Source organism: Microcaecilia unicolor, chromosome 4 (genome assembly GCF_901765095.1).
Source record: "Microcaecilia unicolor chromosome 4, aMicUni1.1, whole genome shotgun sequence".
In the NCBI taxonomy this organism is placed as follows: Eukaryota; Metazoa; Chordata; class Amphibia; order Gymnophiona; family Siphonopidae; genus Microcaecilia; species Microcaecilia unicolor.
Genome location: NC_044034.1, coordinates 166,991,567 through 167,008,546, shown reverse-complemented (window position 1 = coordinate 167,008,546; position 16,980 = coordinate 166,991,567).

The window sequence follows — 16,980 nt, the reverse complement described above, 5'->3', positions numbered from 1 at the left end:
GCTCCCAGGTCATGGTCTTTGTCCTGCTAGTCCTCATCCCCCAACCTATCTTGCCTGTTCACTCTGTGTGTACTCCCCACAGGCTCCCTCTAGAGCTCCTACACTTTCCGAAAGTGCTCACTTAAGCAGCACAAAAAATTCAGTTGGCCTGGCTAGTTTTATTGTAAAGTACTAAGTGGCACAACAAATAACAAGTAGCGGAGGAAATGACGTCACGATCCAACGTGGAGGTCTAATTGAAGAGCTCCGCCGGGGCCGAAAAGAAAGTGGTGCTAAAAAGCTTACCCTCACGGCGAAAAACGGATCGGGAGTGAAGAAGTACGTCCCTCCGGGCTATGCCTCCAAAAAAAACATTGGAGCGCTTTCGCTACACCTCGGACCGGCGCGAAACAACGGGCGAAGGGAAAGCAGGACCGGAGTTGAAAGGAGCCAAGATGGTGACCGCTTCCGAAGTGCAGGAACCTGTGGTAAGGGGTGAAGAAACGGCAATGGCAGCCTGCATGCTGCAATCTGATGTGGCTGGGCTGCTCCAGGATTTAAAAACAAACTTTGAGGGGATCAGGTTGGATGTCCAGAATGCCCTTAAAGAAATAAGAGCAGAGGTGCATGACTTAGGGTCCCGAGTGAGTGAAGTGGAGGAGGGGATGGTGGCCCTACAGTCAGAAGTGGATTCGATGCGCAGAAAAGCAGCAGAGGAACAGGGGGAGTTGAGCCAGCTCAGAGACCAAGTGGAGGACCTCGAAAATAGGTCACGGCGCAACAACCTTAGGTTTAAGGGTATCCCTGAATTAGACATTTTTGCCAACTGCGAGGTTGTTATTAAAGATCTTTGCTTGCATATCTTGTCTCTTGGGTCAGAGGCTCATCCCCCGGAAATACGCATACAGCGGGCGCATAGAGCACTGGGACCTCGTGGAGCCCTTCAGCCGAGAGATGTGGTTGTGTGCTTTCAGGATTTCCCGTTAAAAGAACTGATCTTGCGGCAAGCCAGGGTGAGCAAAGAGATTGTATAGAAAAACTATAAAATAGAAGTTTTTCAGGACCTGGCCCGCACCACGTTGTTGAAGCGGGGAACATTTAAAGAAGTTACCCAGTTTATGCGATCTAAGGGGATTAAATACCGGTGGCTGTTCCCCTTTGCAGTCTGGATCACTGTGGATGGCAAGTCTCGCAAGGTCACAAAACCGGAGGAAGCGTGGTCGGCATTGAGAGCCCTGGGCTGCAGGGAGGTTCCGGCACAGATTCCAGACACGCGGACTCAAGCAGTTCCTCGACGGGACTCTGCATGGCAAGTGGTGGTCGAGAGAGGCAAGAGTAAAGACAAACAAGCTTCCTAAAAGGTGCACTGTTGGGGTTGACAGACAGAACAGGGAGAATATCAGGTTTGACTATGGGACAAATTAAGATATATAGTAAAATGGGACTGACAAGCAAGGCGTGGAGATGGAGTGATAGACCTCAGTGGAGGCATGAGCAATTCCTTTTCCTCTGAGGTGGAGGCAACAATATTGTACGTTGTCACGGACTATAATGGCCTCTGATGGGGGCGAAGAAGAGGATAGCAGAAAGGAGGCTGTGGAAGACCAGAAGTACAGCGGTTGACAGACCGTCCAGGCGGGGAGGAGTTGATCTGTCTCTTACTGAACTATAAATGCATGTTGAGGGCTAGGAGTAAGACTCAATGTGGTTATTTGTTGGGATGTTTGTTATAGGGGGGACAGAAGATTGGGTTGGAGGGGAGCGGAGATGGAAGGGGGCAATGGGGGGTGGGAGGGTGGGAGGAATTTATGGTATATTGGAAGGTGTGGGGAAGAGGGTTGGTAAGTTCTTAAATAATATTGATATAGGCCTCAGGGACAGTACGTCTAATTTCCTACTATGGCTGATCTGCTGCTCCAGGGATCGGCAAGGGGTGGGGGAGAGGGGAGGGAGGGTCTGGAGAAGGGAGGAGGGGAGGGGAAGGGGGACTGTCAAAGGGAGGAGGGAGGAGAGGGGTGGGACTTGGGGAAACACTAAAGATGGGTTCTTGGAATGTAAACGGGCTCAACCACCAGGGGAAAAAGATGCAGAGTATTTAAAGAATTGAATAGGTTAAAATGGGATGTGATATTGCTTCAGGAGACACACCTGAGACCGAGAGATGCACATCTGTTACAGCACAGGTCCTTTGGGGTGGTATTGACGCACCAGGGACGGGAACCCAGAAGGGTTGGGGGGTTAGCCATTATGGTGCGAAACACCTGCGGGCTGAACATACAGGAAGAATTTCGGGATTCGAGTGGCAGATGCATGGGAATCGGGGGATTCTTACATGATAAGGAGATTACTTTTATTAATATCTATGCTCCGAATGAAGGTCAGAAGCAGTTTTTTGACTTATTGAAGGGAGAACTTCAGGATTTCATTAAAGGCCAAGTGATAATAGGGGGCGATTTCAATATTGCCCCTGATGCAGACCTGGATCACTCCAGAGGACGGGGGGGGGGGGGGGGGGGCGGAGGGGGTTCTGGACGTAAGGCTTTGATGTCTTTTTTGAAAGAATGCAAGGTGGTGGATGGATGGAGATTGTTGCATGGGACACAAAGAAATTATACTCACTATTCGCATGCTGCACAGTCATATGCCAGATTGGACAGTATATGGGTGCATCGCAACAGTTGGCATATGTTAGAGGAGGCAGAGATAGAAGTGTGTCAGGTATCTGATCATGCTCCTGTCTGGATTAGGTTAAAGGGGTTAGTAGGTAGGAAGAGGGGAGGGATTTCGAAGCTAAATTAAACCGTATTGGGGGATGAAACAGTAAGAGAAGATGTCAGGAGCGCTATAAAGGACTATTACCAGTTTAATGACAATGGTGAAGTTTCGGATGGGTCTTTATGGGATGCAATGAAGGCAGTGGTGAGGGGCACGTTCATTAAATGGGGGGCTCGGAAAAAGAGGGAAAGTGGTCGGAAATCTTTGGAGTTGCATACACGCTTAGTGCGTCTGGAGAAACAACATAAAAGACAGCCCACAAAGAAGGTGGGGGAAGAACTCAGGGAGGTACGGGGGGCACTGGCACAGTTGCAAATGATAGAGATAGAACATATGCAAACTAAATGGCTTGGATCTCTTTCAGGGAGAGAAAACTAACAACTTATAGCAGCAGCTTCAGAGAGCATTTTCCATCTCACAGATAGGCTGCAGAGAATACCTTCTCCTGCTTTAGACTTAGCCTGGCCTCAGAATGACATCCTATAGTATATCTCCTATCAAACTGAGCTCTCTTTTTCATCAAGCACTGCCATTTCCTCCCCTCACCCTCCCCACTGACAGTTTGAACTTCGTGGGTGTGGCTTGGATCTCTTTCAGGGAGAGAAAACTAACAACTTATAGCAGCAGCTTCAGAGAGCATTTTCCATCTCACAGATAGGCTGCAGAGAATACCTTCTCCTGCTTTAGACTTAGCCTGGCCTCAGAATGACATCCTATAGTATATCTCCTATCACCTTCTCCCACTACTCCAACCAGAGTTACACCTAATCACACTGACCACCCTTCAACATCTTCTGTCCTTCTGTGACTGTTCTCTTGTGCTTGACTGCTTAAATATTTTAAATTTAAATGCTTTACTTTTTGTCTATTAGATTGTAAGCTCTTTGAGCAGGGACTGTCTTTCTTCTGTGTTTGTACAGCGCTGCGTACACTTTGTAGCGCTCTAGAAATGTTAAATAGTAGTAGTAGTAAATGGAAGCAGAAGATCTTTGAGTTTGCGAACAAACCCAGTGCGCTTCTGGCTCGTAAGTTGAGGGCAAAGCGGGTTAAGACTCTTATACAAAAACTAAAGGATGAAAGGGGTAGGTGGTACTATACAGACGCAGATATAGCTAAAAGCTTTAGGTCTTATTACGAACAGTTATATAAGGCTGGGGAGGCGGTCACGTGATGGATTGAGAGGGAAGAAGACGTGCTTCTAATCTCTCTCGGGCCACCCTCTCCCACAACCCCGTTATAGCGGCGAATTACCAGGAAAAACTCAAGAACTTCATAGACTTAACGTTTATGGACCCCTTTGTAGTGCGGGAAAGCAGAACAATGCCGAACAGAACTGTAAAAAAGGAGCCTGAAAAACAACGAGGCCAGATTGAAGGCAAGATGGCGACGAGCCCGAAGCCGGAGGCCTCTACAACATTTAACGCTGATCAGCTGCAACAGCTCACAGAGGTGATACAGACAGCGATGGCACCGCAATTTCAAAAATTATCTGACCAGCTGGCCGGGATGGAAACCCGCCTCGACGAGACGGTTCGTAGAACTGGGGAATTAGAAGTGCGGGTGTCGGATATCGAGGACGCTGAGACGGCCAGAGAAACCGTGGTCAAAGAATTGCAGCGGGAGCTCGGCGCCTTAACCCAACAAGTGGACGATCTGGAGAACAGATCTAGGAGGTCGAACCTCCGAATAATAGGAGTCCCAGAATCGATCCCAGACCGTTCCTTACTTACCCAATTAGAGCGCTGGCTAAAGAACGAATTCGCGCTCTCGGACAGCGCAGGGCTGCTCTGTTTGGAGCGAGCGCATCGCCTGGGAAGGCAGAACAACACAAGAACCAGACCGAGAATAGTGATTGTTAAAATACACAACTTTATCCATAAAGAGGAAATACTGCGAGGAGCCCGGCAAAAATGGGACACTATGGAGTTCGAGGGGTCACCAATAAAGGTGTTCCAGGACTATTCTTTGGCGGTACAAGAGAAAAGAAGAGCCTTTGGGCCCATCTGCAGAAAGCTGGTGGAAAACAAGCAGCGCTTTCTTCTTTTATATCCGGCATTGCTGAAGATGCAAATAGAGGGGTCCTGGAGAACCTTCACAACTCCTCAAGAAGCGCAAACAGGATTAAAATATGACAACGCAGCGAGCCCAGGACGAGGTTGATGGCCTACCACACGAAGGGGTCAAACTTTACACGGGAGCCGATTTGACTGATAAACAGGACTGCACTTAAATCTATAAACTAACCAATTATGTCAGATGGAGTTCAAGTTAATGTCAGTATGTATGAAACGTATGTATGAAAAGAAACTAATAGCAGATAAGTTATAGCGGAATGTTTGATTAACATAGTTAAGGGGGGGAGAGGGAGTCCGTCATCTTTAGACCTTTTCTCTCCTAACCGACACACGGGGACGAGAGTATGGGGTCAATGGGAGGGGAAGGAAGAAGACATGGGGGGAGGGGGGGAGGGTGGGTAGGGGGGGAGGAATGTTTGTTGGGCAGGACTAGGGAGGTATTGTTACAGGGAGGGGACTTAGATGAAGATGGGAAAGTGCGGCAGAGTATTCAGAGGGGGATTGGTACTTATGGAGGGGATCAAACATCAGAGGGCGACCATAGTGAGAGGAACAGGAGGACCCGGGTGAGCTGGGAGCCAGGGTCCCCAAATGATATATATGACTGTTATAAGGAACTATCAAATACATCTTATGGCTAGAAATGCAGTCACAAGGTTTTTGACATGGAACGTGGGGGGAGTCTCTACGCCAATAAAACGAACTAAGTTTCTCTCTGCCTTGAAGAGACACAAAGCAGATGTGGTCTGCTTACAAGAAACCCGCTTGTCCCCAGAGGAACACCAAAAGCTGAAGCAAGGTTGGGTGGGGGAGGTACACTCGGCATCGGCAGAAGGGAGGAAAAGAGGTGTAGCTATTTTGCTTAGGAAAGGACAAGCAGCTAAATCACAACTGGTGGATAAAGATCCCCAAGGCAGGTTTGTGATAATACATCTGTGGTTACACCATAAAGAATACCTAGTGGTAGCAGTGTATGGACCAAACATATATGATAAGACATTCTATGATCGTATAATTCGTACATGCATACTATACAAATCCTTACCTGTAGTATTAATGGGAGATCTTAACTTAGTGGCAGACCCTCTACTAGACTGTTCCACACCAAGGCACGCAGCGCGAGGGGGACCACAAGCAAGAGCATTACACCATTTTATGCAGGAGCTAAATGTAGTAGATGCATGGAGGACATTACATCCGGAAGGAAGGGACTTCACACATTTATCTAGAGCACACGGTACATATTCAAGAATAGACTACATACTAGTTGACAGGAAGATATTTTCACAAATAGAGGCAGTGGAAATTGGCCCAGAAGAAATTTCGGACCATGCAATGGTCTGGGCCGACCTAAGGACCCCGGATAGTGACCACAACACTGCGGGCTGGCGCTTCCCATCCTACCTAGTAACAAATTCGGATTTCAGGAAATTCTTGCAGGGCAGATGGGAAGAATATGAAAAATTTAATACCGGGTACAAGAACCGCCCTGACATATTTTGGCCAGCGGCAAAAGCAGTTCTTAGGGGCGATGTAATTGCATACATAAGTGGACGAGAGCGAAGAATGACAGGGGCCATTGTAAACATGGAAAAAAAATTCCAAAAGGCGAAATGCAGATTCATTCAGTCCCCTAGCAATCAAAGTAAGGAACAAATGCAAGTGGCTCAAATAGCATTAAATACATTACTTCAGGAGAGAGCCTCAAAAGCGTTAGTTCTCAGGAAATATAATCTCAAGAGGTTCGGGAACAAGACAGGGACCCTTTTGGCCCGACTAGTTAAACACAGGGGTGGAACACGTGTAATCACAGTGGTAAAGGACGAAGAAGGAATATCTCAATACAAGAGGGAGAAGGTGGCACAGGTCTTCCAAAAATTTTTTAGTACAATGTATAAGCAAGGGCAAACCCCAGCCCTGGGAGAAATGCAGGCATATTTTCGTAAGGCAGGTATGACTCAGCTGACTAAAGAGGAGGCGAGTGAGTTAGAAAGCCCCATAACTGGAAAAGAGCTACAAGCAATCATTAAATCTTTACCTTCGCACTCCGCTCCAGGCCCTGATGGGTACACTGGCGAGTTCTATAAGTTAATGGGACCCTCAGTACTAGGAGCCCTTCAAGATTTTCTTGAAGAGGCGGTGACACGACAAAGCTTTCCACCACATGCAAATGAAGCTTTGATTACCTTAATTTTAAAACCAGGGAAACCAGAAACATACGCAGACTCATACAGGCCAATCTCCTTAATAAACGTAGACATTAAGATACTTGCTAAGTTGCTGTCAAATAGACTACACCTATATATTCCCCGCTTGGTGGGATCTGAACAGGCAGGGTTCATTCGCAACCGACACTCAGTAGTGAATGTCCGACGCTTATTACTCGCCATAGGACACTGTCAACAAAAACAGATAAAAGCAGCATTGATCAGCCTAGACACTGAAAAAGCTTTTGACAGCGTTAACTGGGACTATTTATTTGCAGTACTCCAGTACACAGGGATAAAGGGGTGGGCCTATCAAGCCATACAAACTTTATATACACACCCGACAGCTGCGGTATTGGTTAATGGAGTGCGCACCCCACAGTTCCCCATCGGGCGGGGGACCAGGCAAGGTTGTCCTCTATCCCCAGCATTATTTTTGTTAGCTGTCGAGCCCCTCCTAAGGACCCTGATTAGGGAGGAGGGAATAACAGGCGTAGAAGTGGGAGGAGAGAGGGTTAAGGTGATGGCCTTTGCCGATGATCTGCTGATAGTGACAACTAACCCAGAGATCTCAGTGCGAACCTTGATTCAGAGAACCACATGTTTTGGGGATATCTCGGGATTTAAGATAAACCTGCAGAAATCCTCTACCATTCAAGTGTACCCTTTGGGAGTAGGGAAGTGGAAGATGGAGGGGAGCCAGTTGAAAACGGGGGTAGAGATTAAATACTTAGGAGTGCGGATTCCGCAAGACCTGACTAAGCTTTATGACTTCAATATTCAACCCTTGCTTTCAGAGACAATAACAAAACTGACACAATGGCAGGCGCTGCCCATTTCGCTTATAGGGCGAATAGGCCTGTATAACATGATGATAGTACCATGCTGGCTGTATGTGTTCCAAATGTTACCATTGTATTTGAAAGGTGCAGATGAGAAGAAATTGAACTCAGCGCTGACAAAATTCCTGTGGCGGGGTAAGAGGCCGAGATTGCCTCTTGCTATGGTCAGCACGCCAAAAGAATACGGAGGATTGGGTTTATTAAACATCAGATCACTTACTGTAGCAAGTGCCATGAGACATTTAAACGACTGGTTTAGAGGCACTGCAGACTTCTCGGCAACCAAGATTGAACTAGATTTGTTTGGTCCATACCACTTTAGTAGCTTACTACATGGTATGAAATGTAAAATCTCGCCAATATTAGTAGCATCCCATATACTACCTACAGCCCAAAAAGCTTGGCGGTGGATCTGCAAACTTCACCATTTCTCTCGCAAAGTAACCCCTTTGTTGCCGGTGTGTGGCAATCCAGCTTTCCCACCAGGACTTATCTATAGAATATTTAGCAGATGGAAAGAAAGAGAAGTTACCTTTCTACAACAAATTATAACAGAAGAGGGGAAGCTGCAATCCTGCACAGCTTTACAAGAGTCGCAACTGTTGGGGCCAAAAGACCAATTGTTTTACTGGCAAATAAGACATTATGTATCTAGTCTCCCTTGGGAGGCGTTAGCAGAAGATGTGCAGGAGGAGCTACCCTCAGCGCTCTCCCTGCACTCTCAGCAGAAAGTACCGTTGCTCTACCATCACAGGCACATTAAGGATACTAAACTGGAATTAGACTATGCCAAATATGCTAAAGAATGGGAGAAAGACTTATCAATACAGTTAACAACCTGTGTTTTTCAGGAACATGTTCTAACTCTGAGACAGATGACTACTTGGACTGATCTATGGGAGCTCCAATATCGGTTCGCGTTACGGCTTTATGTTCCACCCCGAAGAGCTTTTCATATGGGATTGTCCCCTGATGGAGCCTGCCCTAAATGCAAAGGGAGCGGAGCAACATTAGGACATATGTTTTGGAACTGTCTGAGAGTTGCCCAGTTTTGGTCAAATTTGCTCAGTCAAATAGAGTGTTTGTGGAAAGCAAAATGGAGATGCTCGCCACTGCTGTTGTTCGGCAAACCAGAGATTAGCCGACCTGGACCTAAAGGATATCTAGCATTTGTGAAAAGAGCTACTATGATGGCAAAGAAAACGATTTTAATCGACTGGCTTGAAGTAAAAGGTCCCTCAATGCAGATATGGAGAACTCAGATGATAACCATGATGAGAATGGAACGATTACAGGCTAGAGAGAAGCCTCACCAAGAGTTTGAACTATTTATGGACATATGGAGCCCATTCCTGAGCACAATGCCCTCTGAATCTAGAAGCCAGATATTGAATATATAATACCATATTCTTGCTGTATGTGTATTCTGTTTGATTTAAGGGGGGGCGGGAGGGTAGAGGGGCGGGTTAGGAAGAAGTAGAAGGGGAGAAGAGAGGAGTTAGGGGATAAGTTAGGAATAGGGAGAAATATGGTACAAGAGCTTTGTGTACTGTCATTATGAAAGTTATGTTTTGTTATTCTTAATAATAATAAAAAGATTCAAACATATAAGGCTGGGGAGGCTACGGACAGGGTAGGGTTGGAGTCATTGCTCGACCGGATACAGCTCCCAAGTCTTGAGGCGGGTGAGCAAGCTAGATTGGATGAGCCGATCAGATGGGGGGAAGTGCAAGGGGTAATCAAGAATCTTCCGAATGGGAAGGCCCCGGGATTAGATGGCTTCACTGCGCGATTTTACAAATGTTATGCTGAAGAACTGGGACCTCAGCTCATTAGATTAGGGAAGGGGGTTTTGGAGGGACAAGATTTTGCGAATTCAATGATGGAGGCGGGGATTTCATTGCTGTTAAAACCAGGTAAAGATCCCACTACTTGTGGTTCATACCGCCCCATTTCCTTATTAAATATCGATGTGAAGATAGTGGCCAAAGTTTTGGCCAATAGGCTAGGACGGGTTTTACCGGGATTGATAGGAGAGGACCAGTCAGGATTCATTCCGGGTCGACAGGTGGGAGATAACATACGCCGTACTCTTCACCTACAGTGGGAGGCACAACAGAGACTCCCGGGAGCCCTGATGTTAGCAATAGACGCAGAAAAAGCGTTTGATAGGGTAGACTGGGAGTTTCTGGGAGAGGTGATGCGGCGTATGGGTATAGGAGGGAACTTTTGCAGGTGGATAGCAGCTTTATATAGAGCCCCAAGAGCTTGCATTCAGATTAATGGCCAATATACACCACTCTTTGCAATAGGGCGGGGGACCAGGCAGGGATGCCCACTGTCACCTATTGTTCGCTATATATATTGAGCCCCTAGCCGTGATGTTTCGCAGTCACCCTGGGTACCGTGGGTTTAGATTGGGAAAGAAGGAACATCGAGTGGCCCTTTATGCTGATGACATGCTGCTTTATGTGACAGAACCAGAGACCACATTAGAGGTGGTAAGGGAAGTGCTGGGTGAGTTTGGGAGGTATACAGGATTGCGAGTCAATATGGACAAGTGTGAGGTTGTGGGCATTTCGGTCCCCCAGGAAGTGGAAATTCGCGTGAAAAGTAGGTTTGCCTTCAAGTGGGCTAGGAACCACTTCAGATATTTGGGGGTTCTGGTCCCCAGGGATCAAAATAAAATCTTTGACCTTAATTATGGGAAAATTATACACCGCATCTGGCTGGAGTTGTCCCGGTGGAAGGGTATGTGGTTGTCATGGTGGGGGAGGATGGCGGTTATTAAAATGAATATCTTACCCAGAATGCTGTTTTTGTTCCAGAGCTTGCCGGTGGCAGTGCCCAAGGAGATGTTGCGTAAGTTACAATGTCAAATCCTTCAATTTGCTTGGGGGGGGGGGGGGGGGGGGTAAACACCCGCGTTTAGCAGGGAAAGTGTTATGGGGAGAAATAGAAAGAGGGGGCAGAGCAGTACCGCGATTGGAATGGTATTATCAGGCAGCTCAGGTTAAGATGGTTGTGGAGTGGGAAAAGAAACTACTAAAGTTAGTGGGGCAGGTGGAACAGGAGTATTTCCCGCAGAGGGCCTTAAAATCACTCTTATGGACAACGGAGGGATTGGGGGAAAGGTTAGTTGGGGTGGAAAATCCATTTGTTAGGCATCTCCTACGGGAGGAGTTTCGGAGGAAGTGGGGATAGAGAGAGGGAGTATCAACTAGAGCTGAGATCCGATGGGAGCCGAAATTTGGGGCTGGGAAGGATAATAGTCTTTTTGAGATGGGATCGTCTGGGCCTTTCTTGCTTTCGGGATCTACTACAGGGAGGACGGATAAAAAGTTTTGAGGAATTGAAGATACAACATGGTCTCCCAGAAGGAGATTATTTTTCATATGTTCAGATTAAACTATTCATGGGAACAATGGGGTGGAGGGGGAGTTACGCCCAAGAAAGAGAGAGCCTGGAGAATTTATGGGGTATATTGCAGAGGGTGCCTAAAACTATTTCGGTGCTGTATAGATTCATTAGAGGTAGTGATCCCACTCCATTCTGCTTTAAAGGTGCATGGGAATCAGATTTAAATTGTAGGTTTAGTGATCAGGAATGGGAACGGATATGCGGGGAGATACAGAAGGCCTCTACATGTGTGCTAGTGCAGGAGAATGCATATAAGGTCCTTTCCAGATGGTACTATATTCCTGAGAGAATGAAGCGTATGTACCCTACTGCTTCTGACCAGTGCTGGAGATGTGGAAAAGAAAGGGGTACGTTCTTGCATATTTGGTGGTCCTGTTCACTACTATTGCCTTTCTGGATAGAGGTGGTGAAGGCAATGGTAAACATGACTGGAGAGTCCATGGTGTGTAGCCCGCAGGTGTGTTTGCTTGGAATACATAATGAAAGGGAATCCTGGGAACAGAGTAAAATGTTACGTTGGGGCCTAGTGGCGGCAAAGTGCCTTGTAGCCCGCAGGTGGAAAAATATAGATCCCCCTTCCATGGGCGAGTGGAAGGGTAAAGTTGAGCAACTCATAATGCTGGAGCGCCTTACGGCATACCGCAGAGATGGGGAGTTGCGGCGCCGGAGAGGATGGGCCCAGTTGAAAGAATGGGTGGCGAAAATAAAGACGGGATAGGATTGGGAGGGAGGGGAAGGGGGGCAGGGGGGACGGGGGTAGGAAAGGAATGATTGGGATAGGTGGGGTAGGGGTGGTAGGGACTATTTATGCCAGTGCACTGCTTGGGGGGGGGGGTAGGGAAAAGGGGGAAAAGGGGGGAGAGTTTTCCTCAAAGTGTGATAACATAGATGGGGGTAGGTTGGTAATTCTAGTTTGTTACATCTATAGTAATTGAGCTGTTGTGTAGTATCCGTTAATTGATTGGTATGTATAATCTGATTTGTTGGTTTATTGGGGAGTTGTTTTCCCACCTTATTGGTTGTACAAATGTTATCCTGCCTCTTCAATAAAAACATCTAAAGTTAAAAAAAACAAACAAATAACAAGTAGCGTGATCAACACGACTCTCCCAAGAAGACAGGAAGATGAGGTAAAGGAAAAAGTATTATATAATGAAGTAGGACTTGACACGGCACCGTGTTTCGGCAAACTTGCAAACGGCGATGATGTAGTGCGAAAATGAACTCTGATTTGAAGAAAAATCCTAAGATGCCAAAATCGAGTACTGCTGTAGCAGCAATCATTTCCATAGCGTCCCACAGATGAGTCCAGAGACTGGTGGGTTATGTCCCTCTGCCAGCAGGCGGAGATAGAGAACTTCTGAGGCTCTATATGTGGACATGTGCCACCAGCTCAACTTCAGTATTCTCTCTATCTAGCAGGTGGATGGTCATAACTCTGCAGCTCTCTGAATTGGTACTCCTCGCCCATTCCCTCGGGATGGGTTGAGGTGCCTGTGGGGTTGAGTGCTCTCTCTGCTGAGCAGGGATACCTGGTGGTGCCAGGTCCCTCCCATTCTCCCCCCGCCCGCTGGTTTCCTGCCTGTGATCTGTGAGTGGTACTCTCCTGTTTAAAAAAAAAAAGTGAAGTATATCTTTAAACACACTTTGCTGTGTAAGGCACTTGCAGTAAGCAGAAGTCTGCTTCAAGTAATCCGGGGGGGGGGGACCGTTGTTTGGGCTGGGGTGTTTGTTGCCTCTGGGCACATGGCAGCCCTGTCGGAATCCGTTAAATGCTGCTCCCAGTGTGTAAACCGGAGAGCAGGGTCGGGCAAGTGTGATGTCTGCCCTTGGGTCTCTCCGGGGCAGGGAACATTGGCATTGGGGCGGGAGCGGCTGGAATGGGTCGCAGGTCAGTCAGCCCTGTTGTCTGGTCGTCCTTCCGCCCGACGGCAGATGATTTTGGCGCCATTGCGCCTTTGAAAGGACGGGAGGCTGTGGAGTCAGCTCAGCGAGTGCGGAAATCAGCTGATTCTCGATCAGCTGGAGCCGGGGTGCTGAGTAGGGCTCTGGAGGAATGGAATTAATGTCGGTGCCGACTCAAGTTATTTTCTTGCACGGATTCTCAGTGCGGAGGTGTAGCGGGCGCCATCTTGGAATCAGGGAGAGAGCCGACTTCGGGGCCACCAGTTGCCGAGGGTCAGAGCCAGGTATCCTTACCTCGGGCAGGTTTTCAGATTGGAGATACTGGGGAATCGGGAGTGCCTTTTTCTCCTGAGTTTGTTCTCCTTTTACACAGGGCATTTTTGCTGAAAAGGTCCTGGGGGGCCCTGGACAGTGAAAGTGGCTTAGGGGCCCCTCAGGAAGATCCCTTGGCCTCTCCTTCTTTTGGCTAAAAGACATTGCTTGGACTTGCAGGAGTCGGAGGCTATGTCTGTAGGATCTGACATAGATGACGGTCGGTTGTCAGATGTTTCCCAACTGACCCGGTCAGTATTGTTGGAGGAGGGAGAGTTCTTATTATTATTGTTTATTGCATTTGTACCCCACATTTTCCCACCTTTTTGCAGGCTCAGTGTGGCTTACAGAGTGTTATTATGATGTGGTCATTACATGATCTTAAATACAATCGATAGTAGGCTGAAGGTATGAACATTATTTAAAAGAGTTACAAAGTGATCGTAGATGAGGATTTAGATGGGAAGGTGTTGTTTTTAGATGGGAAGGTGTTAGGTAAGGTCATGTGAGAAGTGTTTTCTGATGAACCTGAGAGGTTTAAGGAATGATTTGTTTCATTAAGGATGTCTTTTGTAGGCTTTGTTAAAGAGATGTGTCTTCAACGATTTGCGAAAGCTGGTTAGATTGTCCATGGTTTTCAGGGTCATGGGTAATGCGTTCCATATCTGTGTGCTTTTGTACGCAAAAGTAGTGGCATATGACTGTATTTAATTCCTTTACAGCTGGGGAAGTTCAGATTGAGGAATTTGCGGGCCGATCTTTTGGCGTTTCTGGGTGGTAAGTCCACTAGGTTTAACATATAGAGTGGGGCATCTGCGTGGATGATTTTGTGAACGGTTGTGCAGATCTTGAACTCAATTCGTTCCTTGAGCGGGAGCCAGTGCAGTTTCTCTCTTAGGGGATTCGCACTTTCGTATTTAGTTTTTCCAAAAATGAGTCTGGCTGCGGTGTTCTGGGCTGTTTGGAGTTGCAGTATGAAGGGGGTGATGATCCCACGGCGGCTCGGTTGTTTCGTCAAGACGAATTGACGAACTTTAATTCTCAGCGCTTTGGAGATCCTCAATATATCGGCTCCGGACAGCAGTGGCCCCTCTTCGGCGGTCCCTTCTATTATTTCAGGGACTAAGCGGCCGGCCCATACCTTTCACATTCATGATGCTATGAGGGTACTCATTGCAGCACAATGGGACACTCCGGAGGTGGGTTTACGCGTGGCAAGGACCATGACACGGTTATATCCGCTTCCAGAAGGAGAACGAGATGAGTTGCGTTTACCTGTGGTGGATTCTTTGATCACGGCAGTGACTAAGAGAACTACGTTACCAGTGGAAGGCGGGACTGCCCTTAAAGATCCACAGGATAGGAAGTTGAAGTCTTCTTTAAAGGCTTCCTTTGAGGTGGCTGCATTATGGATGCAGGCGTCGATCTGCGGATCCTATGCAGCCCGAGCCTGCCTGTCGTGGATGCAGAAGGTGTCCTCCTCTGAAGAGCTGGTAGCGAATTTGGCGGACTTGTATGATATTCTGCGGGCATCGGCCAAAGAGGTAGCCCTGGCAGTGGTGGCTCGCCGTTGGTTGTGGCTTCGTCACTGGGCGACTGATACGGCTTCCAAGTCTCGTCTAGCTCGTTTGCCCTTTAAGGGTAAGCTGCTGTTTGATGACGAATTGGATCAGATTGTTAAGGATCTAGGTGATTCTAAGGGTCGTCGTTTGCCAGAGGACAGGCCTAGGTCTTTGTCTATTGCGGGCCCTTCTTGGGTCCGGTTTCGGGATGCAAGGCGTTATCGCCTAGGTAAGTCAGTGGCATTCTCTAAGCTCCGCTTCTCTAAGAAGCAACAGCCGTTTTGAGGGGAGCGCCGCTCTGGCTGCGCAGGCTCTTGACCCCCCCACGGGCCCGCGTTCCCAATGATGGGGCCTTGGTCCATCTCCCAGGGTCAATAGGAGGATGACTGTCCCCCTTTCTGGAAGAATGGGCTACAGTAACGTCAGACGAGTGGGTGTTGCAGGTAATAAGAGACGGTTACAGCCTAGAACTGGTTCGGAATCTGTCAGATTTCGTAGAATCTCCTTGCAAATCTCCAAGGAAGCGAGCGGCGGTCAGGGAGACGGATAATCTAATTCACTTGGGAGCGGAGGCTCCTTTCGTCCGGTGCTGGATCTCAAGGGACTAAACAAGGTGCTGCGAGTACCTCACTTTCGCATGGAAACTCTGTGTGCAGTGATAGCGCCTGGAGAATTTCTCCCTTCCCTTGATCTCAAAGAAGCTTACTTGCACATTCCCATTTGGCCGCCTTATCGGTTTCTTCGATTTGCTGTACTGGGTCAACACTTTCAGTTCCAGGCGCTTCCATTCAGCCTGGCTACGGCTCCTCGGACGTTTTCCAAGGTAACTGTAGTGGTCGCAGCTTTTCTGTGACATGACGGGGTGCAAGTGCATCCGTATCTCGACGACTGGTTGATACGAGCTCAGTCCTTTCGGGACAGCGTTCAGGCAACAGACAAGGTCGTCGCTCTACTGTGGTCATTGGGATGGATCGCCAACTTGGAAAAGTCATTTGGTTCCATCTCAGTCCTTGGAGTACTTAGGAGTTCTATTTGACACCCGTGTGGGCAGAGTCTTCTTGCCAGAAAGTCGGAGATTGAAGTTGCAGACGCAAGTACGGGATCTGCTGGGCATTCCAGCACCCAAGGCCTGGGACTATGTTCAGGTGTTGGGTTCACTGGCAGCCACGTTGGAGGTGGTTCCGTGGGCCAGGAATCACATGAGGTGTCTTCAGCGATCCCTGTTGAGCCGCTGGTCTCCGGTGTCAGAGGATTACTCAGTTCAATTATCATGGGAGCCTATGGTGCAGTTGGACATGCGTTGGTGGCTTCAAACCGTCAAGTTGAGCCTGGGGATGCCCCTGGCGGTACCCGACTGGCTAATGGTAATGACAGATGCCAGCCTGTTAGGTTGGGGAGCCCATTGTCGGGGGTTCACGGCGCAAGGGACGTGGTCTCAGACGGAGGCTTCTTGGTCCATCAATCGGTTGGAACTGAGAGCAGTGCGGCTCGCGTTACAAACCTTTCACTTGGAGTTAGCGGGGAAGCCGGTTCGTGTTCTTTCCGATAGCGCGACTGCGGTAGCTTATGCCAATCGTCAGGGGGGTACCAGGAGGTCTTCTGGTCAAGGAGGCGGCGTGTCTCTGTCATTGGGCAGAGGAGCACTTGACTCAACTCTCGGCAGCGCACATAGCGGGGACTCAACACGGAAGCGGATTTTATGAGCCGCCATATGTTGTATCCGGGGGAATGGGAACTCTCCGATCACGCGTTTTCGTTGATCACAAGTTGGTGGGTAGTTCCGACTCTGGATCTGATGGCACGAGCGACCAATGCCAAGGTGCCGCAATTTTTCAGCCTCAGCAGGGAACCCCCGTCTCGGGGGATCGATGTGCTTCTTCAGCCTTGGCCTCTGACAGGTCTT